Source organism: Melozone crissalis, unplaced genomic scaffold, assembly GCF_028551555.1.
Source record: "Melozone crissalis strain CALT ecotype California unplaced genomic scaffold, PUWL_Pcris_2 ptg000006l_1, whole genome shotgun sequence".
Lineage (NCBI taxonomy): Eukaryota > Metazoa > Chordata > Aves > Passeriformes > Passerellidae > Melozone > Melozone crissalis.
Window position 1 is genome coordinate 28,287,753 of NW_026535784.1, and position 26,382 is coordinate 28,314,134.

Consider the following 26,382-nt stretch of genomic DNA (forward strand, 5'->3'; position numbering starts at 1 on the left):
TGTGCTCTGTGCTAGATGAAGAGCTTTTACTTATGACTCATTTGTGGAAGCAACCCTTGAAAGCAGGTTTCCCAGACAGTCATCATCATTTGGATTACATGCCAACAATGCTTCCTTATGCAAAAAAGGACTAAACTCCCCAAATCCACAAGTATCACACACTTATCTCAAAGCTCATCTGGTTGAATAGCATGACAGACTCTTCCTCAGTTACTGCTTTACAAAACTCTCATCTATGTGAATTAGAGTATACCAATTACTTTATATCTGAAAATAAAAAAAAGGGCACTCAAAATTACTTAATTTACTACAATTGAGGAAGATTTTATTTAAATATAGCAACATTTTAATTAAGGACTCAGGTTTCTGCACTCTGGGTCTAGCTGTATCACCAGGCTTTTGAACTGTACAAGCACGATACACAGGTTACTCTGGAACATAGGAAAAAAGCATTCTGAAAATATCTAATGGATTATTCAATTTCCTAATAGTTCAGAGAAGTAAAGAAGTACATTCATGTAATTGCCATGACTTTTATATTAGCAGCCCTTCATCCTTGAAATAATCTTTGTAATTTCTTATTGGTAAACAACTCAGTACTTTAAAAAAAACTACCAAATAAAATCTCACAAAAGTTATTTCCCCATCCTCAGGATGAGCAAACCAAACAAAGAAACTAAACTTTGACAAACTGAATTGAGAAACAGACATATCAAAAAAACAACAAAAAAAAAAAAAAAAACAACCCCAAAACCCAACAACTATTAGAATCACCAGAATGGACAGAACTTCAAAACACAGAAGATGCAAGATAAAATAAAGAATATTATTTAAATATTATGACTAACATATTGCAGTAATGATAAATTATATCCTTTAAAATTATTTATCTATCCAAATTCTGAATGTTAATGTTTCCCTTCTCAGGGAATATAGGTATTTTTCTCATTAAATTTTTCTTTTTTTTTTAGGTGTTTTACTGATCAAACTTCCAAGAAGGCACCTAAACCTACTGATTTTTAGAGACATGAGATTAAAGTATAGTCTCCCACTCTCCCTTCATTTTTAAATATGAGGCTACTATTTCAATCAAAACCAGCTATTTAGTTTTGTGCAAATTATTGCAAATGCAAAATCCTATCTAGTAATAAATCTTCTCCAGGGAAGCAATGAGTATGCATAAGAACAGTCATCTATAGAGATGCCCAGATAATGGGCTCCCTGCTGTTCTTCATCGTCAAGCCATAGGGTATTTCTACAAAGGCAAGAAATATAGCTGGATACAGAGAACATAAATAAAAGTTACCCCTAATCAGTGGGGCAATTGTCAAAAGGGCTTTTTAAACAACATGTGTTCGAACAGCTGAGCTTCCAGGATAAAGTACACATGGGCCTTTAGGTGTCATCACAATTGGTAAAGAAGTAGACACAACAGCTTCACTATTTATTCACCATTTATTATTTTGCACTATGTGTTGGACATCGGAATTTATTCCTTAAAAGTCACTGAAAATATTAGTGCATAATGGGATTTTTAAAAAAAATTACTTTTTTACTGATAGCAAAACAAACATTTCCATATTATATTTAGGATAGCAATAGAATCCTCCCTTTTTATGCAATTGAGAGAACTTCAAGTGATTAAGCAGAAAATATATCTTTCTTTGCAAGGTCAAGTACTGTCTCTTAAGCAACTGCTGTGAAGGCTTTAAATTCATTTGGCCCTCTGCTGGAAAAATTTATCATCTCTACTTCTAGCTGACACTACCTTCTTTGACATTTCTTCACTGCTTTGTTGAGAAGCAAATGATGTGTGTTGGCTCAATATTATCACAGCATGTGGGGACAAACAGGTTGACCAGTTAAAAATAAAAGCAGATATCAAGGAAAAGTAAAACCTAAACAGAACAGTTTGCCACAAAACTTTAAAATGAAAGCCTAATACTTTCTATTCATTTGTCTAGAAATCAAATTCCAAGTTTTCTTTGGAAGACACTTTACTGTTCCTCCACCCCCAGTCTCATTTCAATTAAAAAACCCAAAGCTGACCACCCTCAGCATATTTCAAAAAATAGCATCATGTGATGCAGAGGAACCATTTTCCTCTACAGAAAAGACTAATCAGAAAGAAATTTAAACATTTTTGTCATTATCAGGAAGGATGCAGTTTGAATTTATGTAAATATTTATACAGAATCCTTCAAAAGTACTCTGCTGCTTTCAAATGTAACAGACCACTAGCAGTAAATAAAAAGCTCTAAAGAACAAGTCCTATAAAAAGAAATTGACCAAGAAAGTTATAAAGCATTTCCTAAAATGCTGCATCCTACCCAGCCCATGATCTTCATATTACAAATTAAAGCTGATTCTCCCTTCAAGGTCACCAACTCTCCCCCTTAAAAGAATAGTGAAGAAATGATTCAACATTTGCGTCAACTTGTACGTACACCAAATTCACTGGAAGTAAGTTGTTTTAAGAATACTCAGCATATCTCTTTCTTAAAGGATTTAATCCAATCTCAGTTCATTGCACCACAGCTCGAAGAGGTGCAAGATTGCATAATTGTTTGTGATAACTCACAAGTAGAGATGAATTTAGCAAAAGAGGTAGGAACTTAATACTACATTCAAAAACAAATAACCAAAACTAGTCTTAACAGAGCTTTGTAAGGACACTGATTGTTACAGACCCCTTGAAACACTACAGGGCTTGCTCTTCTGATCTTGATCAGACATTGCCCCAGGCGATGATGTCCTGAGGTCATAAACGCCCTCCAGCAGCAGCACACACTGATTCTGAGTGCAAGACTGCCTGTCTCCCTCCAACAATCCTTATTCAGTATCTAATGAAAACCGAAGCAAACTGGAAGCTAATAAAAGATATAACCTTCCTAAATCAATCCCTTGGTAATAAACACAGCAACTGATATAAATTTACTTTTATATTCAATTTTACAGCAGGTGTGTGTTCAAAATTCATTTACAAAGGACATAAAGTCTTAATGTGGACAGCAATTTCCAGTTGCATTGTTTTGCATGGAGACTGTTACAAGTGTTAAGAAGAGCAGTGTCTTTATGAAAGACAATGAAGTCTTTTTTAAAATTATTGTTGATGGCATACAGCCACCTATTTTTACCCTGGCTGCAAAATCCCAACACAATAACCTAAAAATAGCCCATTGTGAACTACTTTTGCACCTTTGTTCAGTCTTTCAGAACACTGACTTGTTCTCATCTAAAGTATAATTTTCTGCTTTTCTTGTCTCCTGTTATCCATTAAAATATAATAAAACTCTCTTTAAAGTATAGTAACTCTTCCCACTTCATTTTCTAATAATTTTTAAAATTTAAAAAAATTGTTTCTTAAACACAATTATGCCCACTCAATGAAAACACTGGGAACTACAGCCAACTGAAACACAAGTCTTTACTCTGATTGGGTTTTCCCTCTTGTGAAAGACAAATGAATGTTCTGAGCAAGAGCCATCTGATCCACTGAGAGAACCTACTTGCATATTTCAGCACTGGCAATATAGTGGGTAGTCATAATAGCTTCCTGGAGCACATTTAAAGTAAACATCAAGCACTTAAAAAAAAAACTTCTTCATTAAAAAGAAATTATAACACCTAAGTACTTACTGTTACTTCCTGGCAGTAGAATCTATGTTCTCAGTGAAAGCATGAAGCTGCAGCTTGAAGTTATTGCCTGTTAAGAAGTCAAAACAACATAAATATATTAATTCAATATAGAATAAACTTTGAATTGCAAAAGCTAATAATAATCTTTTCTTATACTATTAATAAGAAATATACCCACAATAAGGTCTATGTCTCTCCTCCCTCCTCTCCCCACACAAACTAAGAACCACAAACTTAGGACAAGTGGAATTTGTGTCTTTATAGAGACACTGTCACAGAATGAGTGACAAATTCTGCCTTGGGACCACAGAAAAAAATTCAAAACATGCACAAACAAAAACCTAATGGAAAAATAGGCTCTAATATTTTCTAATACTCCAGCAGCAGACACAAATTACTGCAATGTGGACACTTTCACTTATAACTGGCAAAATAAATAGAACTAAACACTAAAAGACATGCATTAGATATAATTCTGCTGGCTTTTTAATACATTGAAACCAAGATAATGGTAACTCCAGATTATCACTTATTCCTCTGGATTTATCAAATGGATCAGATCCGAGAAAAATTTAGATCCAATCACGTTGCCAATGCTCATTCTCGTATATCAGCTACAGCAAGTAATTAAATAGGACAAAAATAGGTTCCTGCACTAATATATTCTAATTTTGACATAAAAAACATAAAAAGAGGGTTTGCATTAGAATAAACAGAAAGCCAAATCAAAAAGAATTTTTCATATGATTTGTTAAATCTTACAGGTAATCCTACTTGTATTTTCTCTTCCATCTCTAGAAATATCAATTTCTAGCAAATGAAATAACAACACACATCAATTGTATTACATATTGACAATGTCAGGTCTTTAGGATTCATGAAAATAGTTAAGTCCAGAGATGCTTTCTAAATTAGAAGTTATCTCTCAATTCTTTATGTGACGCCTCACATGCCACAGTGGAATGAATAAAACATGTCCACATGCCCTTAGCTATTGAGATCCTATAACTGTAGGAGAAATATGAAGGTAAAAAGTTGTCACTCCAGATTATAATACTAGTCCAAAGTAAACATGTATTTTCACTCATAAAAACACCTTAGTTTCAACTAGTGCTCAGTTTTCCTCCTTCTCCATAGGCAAATTCTATGATTCCTTAAGTAAAATTTTGTTTTGTTTTAAATCCTACCAGCATTTCACACATTTCATATTACAGAAAAGCTGAGAGTTAATACTGAAGATGAGACGCATATCCTGCAACATAAACCTTATTTGCAGGTTTATCAAGAAAGTTTCATTTCAGGAAAGCACAGGTTTCATTTCATATGGCCTCCAGATCAAAATGGGGAAAAAGTAGATTTTAGTAGGAGACCTTTGGATAAAAGACAGCAAACAAGTTTAGACCAGCAGAAGTTTGGGCAAGTGTTGGCAAAGTTGCATGATAAGATTAAATAAAAGTCATAAATTGCTCAGCAGTGAAGCAATGACATAAAACTCTTCTACTTATATTTTTCACTACAAGAAAACCTAGAAACAAATTCCAAAGTGAAAACACATTTTGTCCATTTGAAATGGTCATATTCTACACAAGGAGTCTTCTTAAACATAGGAGACATGATATAATTTTATTTTTTGTACACATTGAAAAACATATAATAGGTAATAAGTCACATAATATGTGTTTTTTTCCAATATTACTCAGTAGTATTCATTCACATCATAAAACTTGGACAATTTAGGGATTTTATTTCTTCTAGATTTGTTAGGGGATGTTCTGGAACATGTTGATATGCCAGAATGCAAAACAAACAGTTTCTGTCTCAAAGCTTAGTTGTTCTCTTTGTTTACTTTTAATATTCTCACTTAATAGAGTTAACTACTGTTGTGAGTCAAGAACCAGATTTAATTCAATGTGTGAGTTAAGAAAGGATTGCCTTAGTTCTCCATGTTATTAGCAATACCTGCAACAGAATTCTTTGTTTTCTCTCATTTCCTACTTCTATTGCTAAAATATTAATTAAAATTATAAATAATATACATATATATATATATACACACATATACATACATATATATATATATATATATCACCCTTGTGACTGTCCCCCTGTGGAAGAATGTCAGAGATCAGACAGCTACAGAAGCCAAACTAGGTAGCACTGCAGACCTTTTAACCCTGGTACAGTGAAAGCCAAGGGAAAGAAACTCAAGGCAAGAACAGAAGTGAAGACATGTCTGGTCACTCTGACCTCTCTGACAAAAGAAAGGTGAAACAAAGACTTCACTAGCAAAAGAGACAACAAAGGACATTACTAGCATAAGAAGAACAATCAGAAGATTGTGTTTCTAAAGAGGACCAAAACAAAAGCATCAAATTAGAAAATTTTGTACGAACGTAGTGACCTATACGAGAGATAAGGCTGCAGCTAGACAGCTAGAAGGAGGACTGTGACCCAGCAGAGCAGATTTTTACACACTTCAGGCTGCAGGCAGAGAGCAGAGCTAGAACTTTGCTACAACAACAAGGGACCCTTTTTGCAAACCAGAATCCAGCAAAAAGTGAAATACCAACACAACTGAGAAAATTAGGCCAGTAATGTTTGCTAGACAAAAAAAATCACAGAACTGTGAGTACTGGAAAGATTTTGGTAGAGTTGATGTAATTTAAAAATTTAACAGTAATTTCTTCACATTAAAGCAATTTTTTATTATGGTCTAAAATATCTGTATTTTTTTTTCCTAAATAAAAGAAACCTTCAGATTAAAAGCTCCTGCAAGCAGCTGCAACTGGAGTGCTAGATAACGAGCCTAGGCACAATTCCAAAACACGGGTATGAACAGGTCCATCCTCAGTCTAGCAGTACTGCAGGCCCATAGAGCTCCCCATGCCCACAGCTAGCCCCATGGTCAGTGTCAGTCCCCCAAGCTTGGGGGAGGCCCTCCCAGCTCAGAGCTCTCCCATCTCCTCCCCAGCCCGAGCAGCAACAAGCCTGTCCTGAGCCCCTGTGTGGTGCATTCCCCTCACATCCCCTCCCCCCCTCCGTGTTGCTGCCATCTCAGTCACAAAACTTGGTCCCTTTCCTCCAAAATAATATAAAATAATGTTTCATCAAGTCAGAAAAGCAAACCAAACTATGGGAGATTACAGCATGAACTGTAAGAATTTAGTCTCATTTTTAAAGTCCATGTCCTACAAAATAATTGCTTTTCATAACTAATGACAACAGAACCTGCACAGAGACTGTGTGACTATTGGAGGTCTGCCTGCTTTGAAGAAAGAAGAGATCAGTACCAGCAATTAACTATTATCATATCCAGTCAAGTAATGAGCTACATTTTATTCTTTTTGAACAGTTCTATCACAAATTGCTCACATACCACAGAATGTGGAATGCCAAGTGCAATATAAGACCTGCAATGTGCTGGTACAGATGCAGCAAGTAGCTATTTACTGGTAAGGCAAATGGAAATTATGCATCGCTCTAATAGACAGGTACATGAATTTGTAAGAGACGGAAGCAATGTTTATTCTAGTTAAATGGACAGACCATTTCCAGGATAGAAAACAGCATAAAGAAAGAATTTAAAGTGAAAAGAATGAACATACCTATGAGATTTGGGCAGACTGAAGAGGAAAAATGAATGACACTCCTCTCTGTCCCTTGCCCACAAGGGAAGAGTGGCCTCTTGGAGTAGAGAGGGGACTTTCAAAAGAACCTCATCCTGACTATATCAAAACTATTTATTGATTTTTACATTTTATTAGCCTTTTAACTAAGTTGCCCATTTGGAATCTCATTTAGAAGTATTCTCATTTTATATTAGTTTAACCATCTTGGAATTAAACTAATCCCTCAACAACCACATGAACAGCAAGACTTTTCTCACCCAGGGAAGATGTACATCTTCAGATTACAGCAGGTGAGCACATAGAGAAACGTCCTACCTGCCAAGTACACCTTCCCCTTTAGCTTATATGGAGTAATGTTGCAGCACGTGCCACAGTTGAGACGGCCACAACACACGGAGTGTCACCACACAATTTCAGAAGGCTTTAAGCATTCCCCCATACAGAGTAACACCATACCTCATCAGAGGGCTTCAGCCATCTGCCCATACACAGTAACACCATTCCACATCAGAAGGCTGCAAGTGTCTGCCCTTGTTCTCCAGCCCAGCCTTTTATACCCTCTCATTGATGCATTGCACCTGTGTGCCCTCTGCTCCCTTTGGTGGTTGGTCAGTGCCCTGGGCCCTCCAGGGCTCATTGCTGTCAGTGCTGCTCACCTGCTGCTCACAGCTGCACCCGTTGGGGATGAGGCTCAGCCACAGCCCCACTCCCCACAAACTGCATACGTACGTAGCAGTGCTACAAAACCTCTTGGTTTGAGCTCCTTGTGCCAGGCAGATCCAGCACAAGAGAAGCTGGAGCAGGGAGAAGTGAATGCCAGTGACTGGCAATTAAAAAGGTACCAAAGTGGACACAGCATTCTGCTCTGACAAGCTTGAAACACACTGTAAAAGACAAGAATTGCCACAGAACAATCAGTTTCTTTCTTCAAGTCTGCTGCTGGTGGGAGCTTGCTAGCCCCGTACCTTTTGACCAGCAAACGATTTAACATGTGAGCATAACTTGCTATAAAGACTTACACACAAAATCATGCAGAATAAGTACATCCAAATCAATTCAAAGTTGTTAATCAATGGTATATTAATTCACATTTAGTCTAAAGAGGTATTTACTACTTTCCATAACAATTGCATGAGCACACTTAAGAACAAAAGCAGAAAAAAACCCCTGCTTTGAGGAACATTCAGGCATGAACTATATCTAAAAAGCAGTAATAAAAGCAGATGAGAGTCATCAAAAGAGTTCTATAGAATTCAGTTATTACATAGTGATTCATAAAGAGGTGAAACTTTTTTTTATTATTCATAGGCAATTTATCACATTTATATCAGCAACAGTACATTCCTATGTGATAGGACACTGAAAGGAAAACCTCACTCTATTTCTGACTCAATACAAGCCTTGTGCTTCAATCATATTTTACATCTACTCATTTAATAAAGTCCCTCAGTCACAGTTCATTCACAAAAGCTCAGAGACAGGGACTGCAAGAACCTGAAATGACTGGGTAAACACTTGTGTATTTCTGAAAATGTACACATTGGTAAACGGGAACTGAAACTGAGAAAACAAAACCAAGTGAACTGGACAGAAAACCATAAATTTTGAAGCAAACCATTATCTAGAAAAAGGCTTGGACCAGCAAGCACATTCCTTGTACAACACAGCAAACTGCAGGAAGTGCAGTCCTGAAGGTTATTGACTCCCAAGTCATATATTAGCACAAAAATCTCAGTACAGTACTGTACCTGACCTAACAAATCCTGCACTTCAGGGACAAAGCTTATATTACTGCATGCCCATCACATCACTAAGGCAGATGTCCTATCATTATGCACTATCATTCTAGCATGCTGCACTGCACAGAATCATCAAGATGCAGGAACCAGATGAAAGAAACCAGCAGTGGCACACATACCCACACCACCCTCCACTGAGTGGTATCAATATTATCATCCTGTGTTGGGGCTTTTTTTTTTTTTTTTGCGGTCTTCTGTTTGAAGTCTTTTCATTTTTTGGAGAGAGGACAGCTTGTCTTTCTTTGGTTGGGTTTTTTTAGAATGTGGTACAAATAACATCTAGAAGTCATCTATATCAGTAAATATATCATAACACAGTGCACCCCCTTCCTTTTTTGCCCCCTCACGCTCCCCTAAATCACATCTACTGTGTATTCATACACTGTTGAGAGTGCATGAACTACAGTAAGGACCAAGTTTATTGCTTGTGTTTTTCCTGGGGTTTAACCTTTTAACCAGTACTCCATTACCAGAAGGAGAAATAATCTTCATAAAACAATACTTCAAAGATTTTAAACGAAAAGAACCTGTTCAGTCCTAAAGTAAGGAGCCATTAAAGTGCCTGTGGTGGGTTGACACTGGCTGGATGCCAGGTGCCCACTAAAGCTGCTCTATCACTTCCTTCCTCAGCTAGACAGCAGAAAGAAAATAGAATGAAAGTCTCATGGATGGATAAGGTCATGTATTGTCTCTCTCACTGCTTCCTCCTCAGGGGGAAGACACCTCACACTCCTCCTCCACTCCATTTTGGGGTGCCTCCCATGGGAGACAATCCTCCATGAACTATTACAACATGAATTCTCCCCACAGGCTGCATTTCTTCAGGTCTCTGTCATGGAGTGCAGTCCTTCAGGATTGCATACATATTGGAACATAAATCCCCAGCACGTCACACACAAGGCCTGCCAGCAGCCTGCTCCAGCGCGGGTTCCTTCCATAGGTGCAAAGGTTTGCCAAGAGCCTGCTCCAGCATGGTTTTCCATGAGTAACAGAGTCAGGGATGCCCCTCCTCTCTCAGCAGATCTACCTTGGAGCTGATTAGCATTGGCTCTATCAGATACAGGGGAAGATTCTGGCAGCTTCTCACAGATACCACCCCTATAGACCTCTCCCTTGCCCCACTTGTTTAAAAAAAAGAAAAAGCAGCCCACCACTACTTTAAAAGAAAGTTTTAAAGTATTGATGATTAAATAATACTTCTGAAAAGCAGAATGTTTCCACTGCATAGGTTAGAGATCTATAGTGTGCCATTTAAAATACAGTTACAAGAAATAATGGTATGGTTAGCAATAATTAGTGGAAAATAGGAGTCAGAAGAAGAAAGTTCATATTTTAAAAGCATCAGAAAAGAACACAAAGAAATTTATCTTTCACTTCTATCTGACATTTACAGAAGTGTTCCTATGCCTTTGGAAAGTTGATTTTTCTTTTTAAAGACAAGATTTCTTACAGGAAGACTAATTGGTGTGACCCAGCTTTCTTTGCCTATTGTTACTAACAACTTCCAAAGTCATAGACATAACTGTGAATTGGTATTTAATTTCATCACTTAAGTGGCCTTAAAAAAAAAATCCAGTTTATAGTTAGCTTTTCAATTCACACTGTCTCAGGTTTTTTCCCCACACTTCAGCCTTTCTCCCACCAGGCAATTATTTGTTGGCCAAGTGGCTTTTACCAGACTGAGACATTCACCTACTCTGAAGTTTCCGTATGAATACCTACAGTTGGAAATTCTGCCCACCAAAATGATCACTTCCTCTTAAAAATACTAGCTTCTTGCAAGCTTTCAAATGGATTTCTTTTCTTAGGCTTGACTGTGTCATAAACCAGTCTAACATTTCATACATAAGTGAATTTCAAGTGAGTCACAGGAGAAAGCAGAGTTAGGCAATTTGTTTCAGCAAGTACAACTGGTTTGCTAGTAATCAGAAGATCTTTAGAAGGGAACTGGCAAAGCATGTCACTCTTTATCTTTTCACCTTAACAAACTCTCATTGAAAGATACATAATAAGAGCAGAACGAGGTAAGACAAGAAGATGAGATGTGGGAAAATGGGAGTAGAAGGGAAATTACACAGATGGAATCGGAAGGACAGGCAAAAGCAGAAATGAACAGTAATAAGAGAAAATGCTCAAGGAAAAAGACATCAAAACATATAAAAAACTAAAATACATAGGATAATGAAAGAATTAAGCAACAAGAGGAAAAAATGGACTAGAGTAGGTTTCAGCAGGAAAGAAAGGTGAATGTTACAAGGGACAGCTTAATACGGTACAAGAGTAAAAGAAAGCATGGTAACAATAGTACTTGAAGACTCAAGCAACAGAAGCAAGACTCCTCATGCTTCATCCACTCATAAAGGCTCAGAACTTGCTGATCTGGGAGAGGGGAGCTGTTCCACAGGGCACCTCAGCTGGGGAAGGACTCTCCTCACATCACTCATTCACAGCTATGTTTATTATTTTAAGAATACTCCACAGAGTAGCCCAGCACAAGTTGCAGAAACATCAACCTCAGCTCCTGTAACTTGCCCAGCAGCCCATCTGCCCGTGCTGCTTCTCATTTACACTTACTTTGCCATTCCAAAAACATTTTTGGCTTAACAGAACAAGCTTGCAAACAGCTACTACACTATGGCAGAAAGCACAACTTAAGAGCACCTTACCTTTCTCCCCACACTGACTTCCCCTCTGCCATGCCTAACATTTCAGTGCAACTCTCCATCACCTGCCTCAGACTGCACAAAGCCAAGAATGTGTTCAGAATGCTCCTGTCCTGAGCCACTGGCCTTACTCCTTGGCCTTAGTCACCAGCATATTTTTTTTGTCAAGATTTTCTGCAGTTTGTAAAAGCGTTATCTTCCCCTCTGCCAGAACTATTAGGGGGAGACCAGGTAAAATGAGGGAGGATGCAAACACCCCCTCTACGATTCTCCAGAATTCATATTACTGAGCTTAATAAAGCACTTGGATTCATCAGCCATACCCACACTTACCTATCTCCAGAATCACTGAGGTTCTATTTGGTCTTCTGCTCCTCATCTTGGAAGTACTTTACTGCACAGGACATCTTCTGCTAGGCCACAAGGTGTGTAGCCCTGGTGTTTTTAGCTGATTTTACAGGAGGGAGCATAAAGGCTCATTAAGGGTTTGGTTTTTTTTCCCCCATTGTAACAAATAGTTATTCTTACTGTTCTTCAAGGAGCAGAATCTGATGCATACGTCTTCCAATTCTTCTAAATTTCTCTCTTTTCTTCCCTGCTACTTGAGAATCTCCTCCATTTTGCAGTCATCTCCAGAGAATATTGATGATCTGTAACTTTGTCATCAGCCTGTTTTCCTAAGGATGGTTACTACTTTGCTCCATTTGTTTTCAGAATGTAGTAGACCTCATTTAAAAGAATAAAACAAAACTCCAAGCTCTCCACAGTACCACAGTAGCTCAGACCTCTGGCTCCTCCAGCTAAGAGAGCAAACCCCAAAAGTGCCCTGCTGGCCTCAGGGCTCTCTTGAGCTGAGCTGGGAACTGCCCCTCCCAGGTGTGCTCCATCAGCCCTGATTAGCACCTGCTGCTCGCCCTCTCGCTCCTCTGCCTTGCTTTTGCTCCAAAGTCTCCAATTGTCCCTTAATGCCCCACACCTGTTTGAGCTGTTTGATCTCTCTTCCCTTGGCTCTGCTCAGGTGAAACCCTTCTGAGGCTTTCTAAAAAAAAAAAAAAAAAAAAAAAGCACCCTATGAATAAATGAAAGTGAGACTTTATGCAATTTTAGTATTGTGAGCCTGTTTTCTGTAGCAGAGCAGTCCTCCTAATCTTTTGGGAAAGGTACTCTTATGGAAATCAGCTGCAGACTGCAACCAGCAGCAGCTGCAGAGATTGCTTCTGCCATTACCAGGATATTATGAGACAATGATTTTTCCTCTGATGTTGCATTAACTCTAAATTTTGAACAGTGCTCTGGAACAGCCTTTTTTGTCCACACTTCAATTTTTTTCCTCATTTTTTTCCTCTTGCATATTTTAGTTACTTTCTAAATTCTATTTTTATCATGTTTTTTTCTAGTAAGCTTTTTTTCCCCCTGCATGTATTACTAAATATCAAATTATTTATAAAATAAAAAAGGAACAATGAAAGTATATTTATTAAAACCTTACTCTATTCATCATTCTTTTAGTTTTAGCAACCCTTTTTTCACCTGATATTTACACTGTCAAGTTCTTTTATGCTGTTATATAGCAGACAGGAGTGTAATAGCAGCAGAACTATAATAATAAATAGTTATGTGCTATTGCTTTTCTGCAGTTATTTAACACAATTATTACCAAAGTAATAACATTAATGTCTGTCTCCAGATGCTTTGCTGAGAAAATTGAGACAACAATAAGAAGCATGGCTTACAATTAAACAAAGTGAAAATTTATTGTTGGGAAAGAATTGCAATACTGAGAGGGAAAGGTGCAGCATTGCTCATCACATTCATTTCCTTTGCATTGGATGTAGGAAGGCTTTGGTTCAGATGTTACTGCAGCTACCAATAAAGGGATTAGGAGAAGCTTGATGCATAGACAGCACTAAGAAAGTGCATTCAGTGACATGGAAAGCTTCTTATGATAATGCTTATGATGTAGGCATTGGCTTATTTTAGATTAGTCATGCACTTAACGCCCTCCACGAATGCATCTTTGTTCACCTACATATACTTTATGCTTGTAAGATAGAGACTGACTTCTATTTGTATTTTCCCAAAAAAAATTTCCATTTTGCAAACAAGTCAAACCTTTGAAATTTTAACTATCTTTCTTAACCATTAGGAAAACAATGTTAAAAAAAAAAAGCCGAATCTTTTCTTCCCTGTCAATGTCACTTATGCAACTGTGTTTAACTTTGCTTTTCCTGAAGTACTCAGAGAAATTAGATTTCTACCTTTTCCTCTCTTAGAGGTCTGAAATAAAATGAAAAATATTTTCTAAAAATTTCTTGGGTTCAGAATTCATTCAAGATTCTTGATGAAAGAACTATAATTGCAAATGTCAGTATAATACAGAAAATCAGTGCAAGCAGTTTTACGTTTTGTAAAGTAGTTGCCTTGTCTTATTGATCAAACGATTCTGAGTATTCATGGGAACCTTTTTTCTTTTTGTACATTACAGTGATATAAAGGAAAGACATTAAAAAAATACATGCTGAAAATAGTTATGATGAACATGGAAATATGTTTGAACAAAAAAAAAAAAAAAAAAGGAAAAGATAATTCTGTCTTTCAATAACAAGATGCTTACACATGTACCTGCTACCAGTTCTGCTTTTCTGTCATTTTGTGACCACAGTTTTAGGATGCTGCATCAACACATTACTAGACAGAGGTTTAAATTGGTTATCACATAATCTATTTTTATTCTTTTGATCATGTCCAGGTCTGCTTACCAGACTACATTATTCATTTTCTAGGAAATTAATCTTATCTTACTTGCTAGTATCTCGTTACCATCAGAAAATTCAATAAAGATTGCTCTCCCAATCAGATTCAATGAAAAAAAACCCAAACAAACCAAACCAATAAATCCGTCTGCATGTTTTCTAAAGTAGTTTGTATAAACATTTCTTAATATCAATTCCAGTGAATGTTCCCTTACATTACACAAGATGCAATATTGCCTTTTGTATACTCTGTCCATTGGCAGAGAAGAAGGTTTTACATTTTTAACACCTATGTTTTTTCAGATCTACAGTGTTTCCTATGATTTTTTCTAGTTCCTATATGCACTACTCCAAACAGACTTATTTCAAAATCTCTGTGCTTGTAAAAATTGCCTGAGTTTACCTCTGAAAGTTAAGCACTGCTGGAAAAATAGTTTCCATTCAAAAAATAAAGGATAATGATGATTATTTTTTAATGTTTGAGATAAGATTAGTGAGTGCAACTATAGTAACACAAGTTCCTACATCTATCATGAAAATCTCCTGTTACAGTGAATGTCGATGAAATGAATAGAAGTTTACAGGCTGAATAAACACTACCACTAAGCTGTTAATATGCACGCAGAATTGTGATAATCTCAATGTTTTCTGAGATTCAAGAGAGTTTTTATAATGGCTCAGTTGTCCACTGTAGCCATTAATATCCACTATGCAATCATATTCTGACTGGACATGAAATAATATTAGTTGAGGGCTTTGCCTACAGAATAAAGTGGAGAATCAGTTCTAACAACAATTTGTTGTTATTGTATGGAAATACTCTCTATTTGCATTCTTATCAACTTCCCTTCCATATAATACTTACATAAAAGTAATAATTTTGCCTTAAAAAACAGTATATTAGACAGTATATAATTTCTGTATTGGAGAGAGACTGAAGAGAGAGAAAATGGAAAAAAAATACTTGGGTAAGCAAGTGAGCAATTCATGAAGTGACTATTGTAATGAGAAAGTTTCAAGACATGCACAGTTTTAGTAAATAAATTATGTCAAAGATATTAGTTCTAACACCTGAACTTTAGAAAAGTACTTTGCAATTTTTGTCCATTTAACATGATTTGAAATTATACTGTGTGCTTTAGAGGTGCTTTGGAGGTAATTAGTGAAGTAAGTAATGCAAAGGTAATTTTCCTAAATGCTGTATGTACATTTATCCAAAGCGTAAACAATTCTTTCTAAATTCTGCAAATTAAACTGCCTTTGACAAAGGCTTTTCTGCAAATGTCTTTTTTCACACTCAAGAATTTTTATCATAAACTAAGAATTTCTTTCGCTCTCTCAATTTTTTTTCCTCATATTTTTCCTTTGTTAATTTCTACAAAAATATTAGCAAATATCGGGAGAAAAGCATTAATTATTATTGCCACTGTCTTTTACTAGGGAAAATATTTATTAAGTTTCAGAAGTATTATTTTATAAAAGGAAATATGTAAAAAACATAGTCTCTATCTTTTGGTGTATGTTCTCTGGAGTAATTCTGGCTGAGTGTTTCCCTGTATGAATTCCTCCTCCAAACCACATGGCACTATTTTACTTCACACTCATAACCTTATGAATTCAGCAGCTTTACTCAAGGCACTCTTATTTGGCATACTTAGAAAAAGCATATGAAAAGCTACATCAAATGCATTCCACTCCTTTCTTTTTAAATGCCTTAATTATTAACTTGAAAGCAACTTTTATGTTCAAAGACTGAAAGTTTTTAGGAAGCCTTTCTAGTGAACATCAGATTCTTAAAAACAGAGGTCATGTCTGGAGAGTAATTCAATTTACGTATCTAATCCCGGACTCAGTCACAAGACGTCAACCAACTGCTTCCACATCAGTAGCTTAGGAGGTACCTGCCCCATCAGTTTTGTCAAAGAACAGAAAGGATTCTGCTAAATTAAAACAAAAAATTGTTTGCCTGCACATCATGCACACTGAAACACCGATGCTCAGAAGCACGGATTTTATCAAGAGGTAGCAGCAGTGGATTAATTCAGCAAAAGGCAGGTTACACCTCCTTACTGTATCCTCTCTGAAACATACTGATTAGTGGTTTCACTGTCCTCTTTGAGTGTTGTGCTAAAACAAACTGTGTGCACTCCTTGTCAGGTGCACCCCAAAAGGTGTCCTTACCAGATTTCATACATATTAATGGTTATTTAATCTCATGGCTTGACTGTGGCTACACCTCTTCAGGGGATTTAGCCTGTGAATCCTCAGGGATTACAGAATCTGATATATGAATGCTGTGCAAGTGTGGTCACTAGCACAGGCTTAGAACCTTACTAAAAAGCATTGCATTTGTGCAAACTGAATTTTCGCTTTAGGAATATATCAAATTATTACACAGTTTCCAGGCAAACCTTTAAAATATCCAAATCTTTCAAATTAATCATAGTAAGCAGAGTCCAGGTTTGTTTTTTTCCTTTTGAATGTGAAAGATCTACTTAAGATAGGTATCAAGAAGGTAGATGTATGATCAGGCCTTTTGAGCAGCATCATCTAACAGGAGATGATTAAAAGACCTCTTCCAACCAAAACAACCTTCCAACTCAGGCCATTCTATGATTCTGTGGTTTAAAAAAATGGTAATTCTCCTAAACTTCCTGAGTAGGAAAATGGAGAATAAATAAATTCTATATTTAACCAGTGCTTTTCTTAAAAAAGACTACCAGTCTTAAAAAATTACTATTCCTCACTGTCCAAATTGACTGGTGGGGAGGCCATTTAAAAAAAAAAACTCCAGAAACATCTAAATCAGGGTTAGTCAATCTGTTTGGTAAGAAGTCTACCTCATAAGTCTGATTTCTCTATACAGACTTCCTCCTAAGTAATATAGTTTAGAATCATTAATATTCAGTGTCTTTACAAAAGCAAACCAACATTAGTCTTGTATGCTGCTTTACTCCTTCTCAGTGCATGACAAAGCAATGTAAAAACCAAAAAGTCTTCCAACATAAAAAAGAAAATGGAAAATTAATTTTTGATTTAGTACAATTAAGCAAATTTTTTTTCCTGTCCAGAAGTGCTCACTCATACCCATGAAAGCTCCATTAATAGCCTACATTTGTTTCCAAAAAAATAATACATTCTAGTAATTTCCTAGAACCTCTTCAGATCATCCTGTGCTGATAGTAGGATTCAAAGCTTTGCTCAGGACTCAGAGACCTGCTGTGTCTACACTGCTCAGTGCATTTGCCCCAGTTGAGTGAAAAACTTTATAACTAAAGATTAGCAAAGCAGCCTGGTACACCCACACAAGGACGAAGCTGTGGTGGTCGTGGTGCCCTCCATGCACTCTGTGGTGCACTATGGACCACACAGACAAAATAATCATCCTTTGTGTTCACCTTTTCAGCTCAGGATGCCCACAGACTGTAAAGGCAGTACTGCAATCTACTTCAGCCTTATTTCTGAAACAAAAACCATAGGACTGAATAGAGACAGGCCTCCTTGCAACAGAAGTCAACCAAACTACCTTGGAATAGATAAGCAAGCCATGCTGAATCCTCTCTCATGTGTACATGTATAGGTATCTAAGCTTCTTTGATTTGATAAAGTACTCTTTCTAAGCACACCCACTTCAATGTGAGAAGAATGTTTTCTCAGCAGGGAATGTTTACTGTAACCAGGACTGAGGCCTCTTATGGGCTACAAGTGACATTATTACCTGTACAAACACAGACACTTGTGAACACACAGTCCTGCTCTTTATCATGGCTGGTTTTGTTTGTTTGAGGTCTCTCCCCATTGTTTGAAAGGGTTTTGTATGTGAGTTTGGTTTGTTTAGGGTTTTTTTTTTTAATCTTCTGAAAGTGCTCATCTTTTTATCTCAAATGCTAAGGGAGCAAGCAGCTAAGGGAAGCAAGTCTCATATATAACATCCACCAATGCAGCAAAAATATTCCTGTGTGTGTCTCAGCCTTTTCCATTCAGTTGGGTGTTAGATTTTTCTGTCAAGCCTAGCTCACTTTGGATTGGGATAGAGCAGTTCAGTTCAAACCGATCAATCAGTCTCAAGGATAATGTATAAAATCTACTGGCAAAATAAAAACAGAACAAAAAGACCACAATTACCACGCAAAAAGAAATTAATGAAGAAACTGGTATCTAACTAACATGTTTAATAAATAAATAAACATTTCTACTACTACATTTTCTAAACCAAGGATATGGATATTCTCTGCATTCTGAGTATGACCTTTGCTCTGTGCCAATGAGCCCTTTCGGAAAAAAAATGAAGAAATCATAGTTTTCCTGATATGTCAACAAACTCTCAGATTTGAAGTTCCTGATAGAAAGGGCTCAGAATGCTAAAATATTTTCATTACCTTTCTTCTTTAAGAATAAATGTTGGGGATTTACAGACTTGTACATCCACAAATCTACCAATACATTTATTTCTTATCCTCTGACTACATGAAGAAGTTGAGGTATTTCTTTCCCTTGTCAAAAGCAATATAAATAGTGGTGCATGAGTTAATGCATGCATTTAGAAACGATAAATATAACACACACCCCCACACCTTTGAATGTTTCTATTTTATTACCTTTCCAAGTGCATAGGGTCACACAGAAATATAAAGCCACCTTTACATCACAAAATTATGTCTGTGACCTTTGTTCTTATATGAAATACCACATGAGAGCAAATAGGAAATGTATGCAAAAATAGAAAGAACTTTATAACAAAAGAGAATCATAAGAAGCATTAAAATAAATAGTGAGGGTGGTAAGGAAAAGAACGAATCCAACAAAAGAGAAGAAGAAACAGAAATAAAAATATAGATACATAAGTTAGGAAACAAAGTAAAAGTCATAGAATCAACTGGAAGATTTTGAGACTGGACTAAACAACACAAAATATGACAATAAATTACAAATCTATGAAACAGAAATGGTGAGTGGCAGGAATTATCCTAAAAGAAATTGAAATCAAATTTGAAATCAGAATATATTCATATTTCTGAAGTAAGTGTAGAAGAAGCCAAATTAGGGTAACTTTAATTCAGCTGATCTTGGAAATAATTGGCAGAAATCTTTTGGTGCTTTCACCCCTAGCATTCAGTTATTCACCTTTGATAGTTTCCCACAAATTGAACAGATGACACAGTATATCAAAAGCCAATAAAGTACTATATGGCCAGAAATCAGATCTTTTAGCTAGTTCAGGATATGCTGAAGCAATTATGATAATGGCCCCTCATTAAAATTATTCCTTTTTTTTTTGAAGTGGTCGTAGCTACAAACAGCTTATGATTATTTGAAAGTAGCCAGCCTTCAAAAAAAGAGGCAAAAGTATTATTGTTTAAGAAGTCAATTGAATGCTCATTGTGGCTTTTATCATCACCCTTTCCTTACCTCAGAAGGGTTATTTCCTCATTTGTCACCTCATTATTATTCCATAGTGCAAAGTTCATTGATTACAATCAGAAGACTTACAATGAAGTAAATTATTAGTTTTATTCATAGAGGTGTCTAGACTTGCAGTAAAAGTTGCAAATAATATCCCTAGGCTTCTGAGAAACAGGATGGCAGAAAATTGCTTCATATTGCTTAATCTGGAAGCATTAACATAATGGAAGACAATCAATAGGTTCTAGTAATTACAGCAAAACCACACAATTCCCACAAGCAAACATGTGCTTTGTGTGGTATACAAGCAGCTATCCTGAAAAATGCATGCTTACAATCTCTGTAAAGCAATTCATCAGAAAACACACCTATCTTGTTCTGCTGCTTTTGAGGGTACTTCAAAACTTCATCCTGTACTACCAGCAGTATCAGATAAAATAAGGTCTAAGGGTAAATAATAAAGTAAATTAAAAAAAAAAAAGCTGAGATAGTTTCCTCTTCAGGCACCTGAATACACTGAATGAATTTCACAGGAACAAAACTCCTAAACTCTGTACTATCTATAAAGAGCAGAAATTGCAAAAAAAAAAAAAAACGTTCTGCAGGGAATGCTTGGACTTCGCAATGGGTGGGATTCCCGCTGCACTCAGTGATGATGGATGGCTTGTGGAGACATCTCCCAAGGAAAGGGAAGATGGCTTCTTGTGCCATTAAAAACCACAGAAACATCTAGATAATACCTTTCTGGGAACAAGCTTACAGTGTCAGAGATGAGTAACAAACCATCCAGCCTTTATCTCTCAATGCAAAGTTATTGCATCTCCCATATTCTTCTCACAGGTACCAAGGACATTTAGCGGTTTTATATACTATGAACTATTACTTTATTATAAAAATACTGGAACAGTCTAGTGATAAAAAGACTCACCGAAGCACCCCTAATTTTGATGATCTGCAGTTCATCAGAAGTTACAATGTAGCTAAAAATAGAGTACTATGTTTTATCCTTTATCTGTGAGCTGAATGCTGAAGCACTTCTCAAATGCACAAGCCTGTCTCGCTTCAGGGCACATTAGGAGAAGAGACACAGGAAGAGAATTAGGATTTTGACTTACAAGTGCATACCACAGAAATATTTCTTCCAGGCTCAGATAAAATCTTCTAAATACTTATCCACAAATAGGTATTTTCATGAAGCAGGACTCATGTATCTAAGCTGAGGGCTTTCTCACAGTTTATAATATACCTGGTTTTAGATTTGGTCTATAATTTGGTCAGTCATTTGCCTAACTGGCAGAGCTCCTGTGTTGTCGACACACTGTCAGCTATCACAGCATAAATTGATTTAGAGATGCTAAATAGTTCTTTAAATGCATATAAGTTAAATCTACGTAATATATCTGATTTAGGAAAGCAAATATTAGGTTCAAAGTGGCAACAACTTCCCAATATTACAATTAAGAACAGTTTTGCTTTTTTCACTTTCCTGCTATGATTTTCTACAGTTTACAATTATTTGATCTGATAAAAATTTGATTCAGGATTCCTCTGTCCACACTATCCTAACCACTGTCACAAACACAGGCATGTGGGTGACTCAAATCCCTTTAAGTTCTCAGCTTAGCAAGGATAAAATCAAATAAAAACAAAGTGCTCATTATTGTATCAAAAAAAAAAAAAAAGAAAAAAAGAAAAAGCCTTAGAAATGTAAACTTTTGACTATACTTTACCTTACTGATTATAAAGAAAGGAACCTTTACATTTGAATCCCTGTCTGCTGCTATTTGAACTAAAACATTAACACTGCAAAGAAATTTTGAGTTTTGGGTTATTTGGTTTTGTTTTGTTGGGGTTTTTTTTTAACTTCTTTTTCTTAATGTGAAGCAAGCACTACTGGAAGAGGGAACATAATTATAACAAAAATTATTAAACTAGTGGGGACTCTGAATTTGGTTCCTACACGAGGAATGGTCTTTAAGAGTACAGACTCTACTTCTTGTTAACTTGTTAACAGGCTTTATGATTATTAAAGTCCAACTAAATGGGGCAACATATTCTGGTACATACATGATAAAAAGAGAAGATGGGAACCTGCAAGGCAGACAGCAGTTGTTACTTGATAAATGGGTGAGCACATCCAAACTACCTTCCAGTGTTTACAGAGTTCTTACCCTCTTCTAGTTCAGTGCACTCTACTGAAGATTTCACAGAGGTTGGACATGGACCAATATATGCCCAATCCTATGTTTGTGTGTCTTTTCATAGGATTCTAATGGACATAGGAATTTAACTGATTCAAATTGTAGCATCTCTTTTCCTTTTCTCGCTGTCTTTCCTCACTCCCCAATTAATTTATTTCTCTAGAACTCTAATAACTTCAACAAACACCAATAATACTTTGCTTTTAGACACCCTGCTGTTCTTAATGGGGTGAAATTCCACTTGAACTCAATGCAAGTTTTGTCTGAGCAAGAACTGTAAGATTCTCTCTCTGATTATAAAGAACAATTTTCCAGATCATCTAGATGTTATTTTGAAAAATTAAAAATAGATTATACGTAGCTACTCACAATATTTAACAGGCTGCTATTGTCACTAAGAATATATTTGTAATCTTAGAGCTCGTGGCAGCAGGAACATTTGATTTCTCAATTTTTGTGATTAACATCAGTAGGGAATGTTTTGCCTTTTCTCCTGGCTATGTCTATTTTGCAGACTCTTCACAAGTTAACAAGACCATTACTGAAGAGTGATCTCTACAGGTTTAGTCTTCAAAGCACAGTAAAACTTAATTTAATCACAGCTTCAAAATATCATACAATAAAACTAATTTAATTACACTTAGCAATGGCCACTGGTCTCATTAAAATGCTAATGAGGCTTATAATTATTAAATTCCTTAATGATTGTTAATAGAAATAAATGACAAAATAAAGCTTAAGCAGGAAGTCAGAATGCCCTCAGGTAGTTTTTCTTAGTGACAGTTTCGAATGATATAGTTTCTTCATAGCATTCAGAAAAAAGCAGATTAAAGTTTGAGGTAAGAGGATAGAAAAGAAAATAATGCAGTTATAGAATACACATGCGGCCAATCCACTGTCTCCACTTAAAATATTTAAATATAGCTGATATAAACCTTCCTTGTCAGAAGTATTTTTGAGTATTTGTTTTCATGTCATGTGCCAAATATAGAAAAATTAAATGTATATCTAAAACTCACAAAGAAATCCTATTCAGAACAAATATTTTTCTCACCTTATTTGTAAAGCACTGACATAATATTGGCATCTATATTAAAAGAGTCGTACTGAAGACTAAAAATGGGACCTACAAATACTCAGAGACAGGGCTAAAAATTACTCTGCATTCTGTTTCAGAAATGAGAAATATTTTACTTAAATCAAAAGCACCATTCGCACATATAATTTGCAACATATTCAAAAAGATGCTGTTCGTGTCATCTAAAACAGAAACACATTCCAAAACCTCAAAAGGCAGTTGTTGTCATTTGGCCAAATGTAAAGCAGCCTCCCCTACCCCCAGACTCTGACAGCTATTCCTTGTTCCAGGGGTGCCAGGCAGACAGCAGTGTGAGCAGCTCCAGCCCATAAGCAGGCAGCAGCACTGAGCAGTTCACTGTGTGCTCACTGTGTGAGCGCTGAGGAATTCCCTGAGCTCTTATTACAGGAGTTTCAGAGCCAGCAGGCAGCCAGGGAACTCCTCCCAGAGGCTTATGAATAGTGACAAGGAAGAAAAACAAAGGACCAAGCAAATTAAAACCAAGCAATGATGACTCCTTTTAGAGTCCTCTACGGTGACTACACTGATAAAAATGCCCATGGAATGGCTTTTCTAATCTTACAGTGTATTTGGGCCCTCAGGACATAATGCTAGGCTATAGCATATTCCACACATGCATATTATTCACAACCAAAAAGAAAGTGGAAGGCACAGCCTTACCAGACAGAAGCCACCATTGGCTCTGGAATGGCCAACACTTTACTTTTCCAGCGATCAGGCATCATTAAAAACCAAAACACAAACCCTTTCATAGCTTTAGAAAATAAGCCTCCCTCCTGCTCCTATCCATCTTTTATAAGATGCATACATATATTATTACTTCTTCATTCCCATAAAGCAGTGTTTCTTGCTGAAGTACTGTCAGTCATCATTCTAATCAAGAGAACATTGTCACACATCAACACCTTGACAAAGAGGAGGAAAAGGTTAAAAAATCAAAGTCTCTGTGCCAATAGAAAATTGACTAAAACTCATACACATTAATTTAGCAGTCCAAATCAGCATCTGTTAAAAAGAAAAATATCACTATGGGAGATCAAGGGGGTTAGAATTCACAATTTTTAACTGTTCTACCCTTATCTAGAAAGTGTTATTTTTTGTGCACCCACCCTAACACTTCCTATGTCAAAGTTCACATGACATCAAAATGTAGCACTGAATGTCATTTTCATCTCAGAGGTGTGTATAGTCACTTTATACACATATTGTAATACTTTTCTTGTATTACATTTTTGAAGTACTGAAAAATAAATGGGCTTGGGTATGTGCCTAGTCAGGAACTACCAGAATTGATTATGCTAGACTACCATTTTGATTATGCTAGGCTACAAGCAGAGTTTAAGTTATTCTACTGGAGAAAAGTATTAGTTAATGAAGACTTTTCCAGGATATCCTACTGGACTGTGAATATTTCACTCACTGACTTTATTCATTTATAGCAGACAGCAACTGGAATTGCTGTGCTCTCCTTCAGCAATTCATATGCAGAGAAAATTCACAGACATAGATTTATTCATTTGGCTAGAGGTTATCAGTAACTTTCAGATACTTGGACTTTAACTTCTCAAGGTAAATGCTAAGAAATCGTTAGGGACACATCCCAAATAGCGTATTGCAGTAAAATTAAACATCCATGTTTCAGCCAGTCATATTTAGGTAGCTGCCCAGATAAAAACCAAAGCTTTAACAAGTAATAATTTATGTCTTGTTTACAGCAGAAAGAAGGAATTAGACAAGACGTAGGGTTTCCCTTTTGTTAAATTTCTGAAGTTAATGTGTTATTTCATATAGTTTCTGAAACTGGAAAAAGAAAAAGAAGAAAATGTAATTTCCCAAACAGTTGTTAGGAAAAGGAAAAGAAAAAAGAGAAAAACATAGAATTGTTGAAATAATATGGGAGGATTGAAACTGGATAATAAAAAAATCTATGGGAAGGAAGAAAAATCAGAGGGCAGACAGGACTGTGGTAAAATTTCATATGTGATATAGGGAGGAATGGGAATGTTGATACCTAAGGTGTCCTCAGCTGAGGAGAATCCAAGCTGATCAAACAACAAATTCAAGTGTTTATAGCAAGGAAAATTTTGTTCTTGTGAGGTAATACACCAGCTGCCACACAAAAGCAAACTAAAACTTTCCATAGCTTAAGAAAAGGGCAGTGAAGATGAAAACATGACATATTTTGAAAATCTCATTAGCTCAAATTAAAGATGAAAAATTTAGAAAGTGATGTTCATTTTAGGACTTAGGAATGTGAATAGGTTATTCCACAAGTATTGAAAAAAAAAGCCTGAAGTGAAGACAGGGATGGCCCATCTCATAGCCAATATAAGGCTCTTCCTGCTCCATCATTCTGGCGTGCTGATTTCTAAGGAAGCTTCTCTTGGACACACCATTTAATCCAGTGCTATGTCTTTCATCTATCACAACATACTTGCTTGGCATTTCCTAAAACACAATTTATGTGCAAAAACACTTCAGTTATTGTAAAGCGTGTCTTGTGGCCAATTTATCTTCCTTCAGATGCCTTGTATAACTGTGCTGTCTTTTGTAGTTCAGTAGCATAGGAATGGCAGCACAGGATCCATGTGGTGAGAGGAAAAGCACACATAATGATTTGATTCTAAAAATAGACTCAGCAAAGCTGAGCAGTAATAGATTGCCAAGTAATTACATTCTAAGTAAATATATGCAGCTAAATCATACTCATTTATGTGCAGAAAGCTTCTATAGTAATTATGACTCCTCTAAAAACCTATTTAAATCATTTGTTTCAAATCTTAGATGAGGCACATGCCTTTGCATTGTGTAAGTGCAGTCCTTTGCAAAGGATTCAATTCTATTCTAAGAGTTCACATCTTAAGAAATGAACAAAAAATAAGGTGTTGCACATTCTGTCAAGAGTAAATAAAATTAAGTTCTGTTGGGGCATTTTCAGGGAAAATTATATAAGAGATATTATATAATGATATTTTGACATGAAGAGACTAAACACATTACGTATTCATCAGAGACCATACATACAGAAGAGTACAATATTATTGAAAGCTATTGATTCCAAGATTTACAGCATCACTATGAATTTTTAAATATGAAGATTTTGCTGCTACATGTTACTTAAATCATTAAAATAAGATTAGTTTTTAGAAAATGAAGAAGTCTTTAAAAAATCTGCAAATGCTGAAATTGAAAGATA

At 36.1% G+C, this 26,382-nt stretch overlaps 1 protein-coding gene across 16 annotated transcripts in view; it reads right to left on the minus strand.

Moving 5' to 3' along the window:
* TENM3 (teneurin transmembrane protein 3) overlaps positions 1-26,382 on the minus strand; it is a 1,290,863-nt gene that overhangs the window by 969,271 nt on the left and 295,210 nt on the right. For all 16 annotated transcript variants that reach the window (XM_054295903.1, XM_054295906.1, XM_054295901.1 and 13 more), the window contains exon 4: positions 3,640-3,706. The gene's annotated coding sequence lies outside the window, so the exon portion shown is untranslated. The remainder of the gene's footprint in view (positions 1-3,639; positions 3,707-26,382) is intronic.